The sequence below is a fragment of the Meleagris gallopavo genome, unplaced genomic scaffold (genome assembly GCF_000146605.3).
Source record: "Meleagris gallopavo isolate NT-WF06-2002-E0010 breed Aviagen turkey brand Nicholas breeding stock unplaced genomic scaffold, Turkey_5.1 ChrUn_random_7180001957416, whole genome shotgun sequence".
Lineage (NCBI taxonomy): Eukaryota > Metazoa > Chordata > Aves > Galliformes > Phasianidae > Meleagris > Meleagris gallopavo.
Window position 1 is genome coordinate 544 of NW_011217648.1, and position 1,051 is coordinate 1,594.

Below are 1,051 nucleotides of genomic sequence, written 5' to 3' on the forward strand. Positions count from 1 at the left end.
AAGAAAGCCAAGGGCAGTGGCCAAGAGAACATGGAAGGGAACACCAAAACCGAATGCTAAAGAGAATGTGGCAAAAGAAAGCCGATGGTAATGGCCAAGAGAATTTGGTGGGGAAGACAAAAACAGGAGGGCAAGTGAATGCGCAGGCAAGGACAACGGCCAAGAGAAAGTGAAAAGAAATGCAAAGGGCGATGGCCAAGACAACGCGGAAGGATACGCCAAAGCAGGAGGGCAAGAGAACGCGGCAGGGAACGCCAAAACTGAGTGCTGAAGTGAATGCGGCAAAGAAAGCCAAGGGCAATGGCCAAGAGAATGTGGCATGGAACGCAAAAACAAGAAGACAAGACAATGCAGAAGGGAACACAGAGGACAAAAAAAAGGTAAACAGCTACAGCGAAAAGCCAGAGACAAGGAGAATGCAGAAAGAAAAGAACAGGCAGCCTTCCGGGCACCACTAAGTGCAATTCAGAGCTCTGGGAGCACCATGTTGTGCCATGCTATGGAATGGATAAACACTGGTGGCTGTGCATTGCCCTTACCTGTTGGGCAGACAATTACCAGCCAGCAAAGTGAGCTTCCGGGGCATTCCAGGAAATGCAGATTCCGGTTCCTTGCTGTTCCCATGGAAATCCTCACATCTCCATGCAGTCGTTACGGCACTCGGAAGCACCGCAGCTCTGTTGCCACCTGTTGGACACAACGCAGTAATGAAGGCACTGCCCTGCATATGTACCTCTTACACAAAGCTGCGCTCCTATCTCAAAGCAACGTGGCTGCACTCTGTGCACGATGCTGCTTACCACCAGAGAAGGCTCAAGTACCCAACAACATTTTTGCTTTCATCTTCTTTGCTAACTGCTCACTATACACTGCCCTCACCTTTGGTTTGGTAGGTGGGGATTGAGGAAGCGATGCCAGTCCCACAGACCCCTGCCCATCCCACTCTATGATGGGAGATCAGGTTCTAGACCACCTGAGGACCCGAACATTTGGGTCCTGACGAGATGAATCCCACAATTCCAAGACAATTCACCGCTGCAGTCACTGAGCC

General features: G+C 50.7%; 1 long non-coding RNA gene across 2 annotated transcripts in view; it reads right to left on the reverse strand.

The window, feature by feature from the left end:
- Nucleotides 1–646: 646 nt before the first annotated feature.
- The window catches only part of LOC109365164, a 2,753-nt gene continuing 2,348 nt past the window's right edge, over nucleotides 647–1,051 (reverse strand). For both annotated transcript variants that reach the window (XR_002110813.1, XR_002110814.1), the window contains one exon: nucleotides 647–687. This is a non-coding gene — a long non-coding RNA (uncharacterized LOC109365164). The remainder of the gene's footprint in view (nucleotides 688–1,051) is intronic.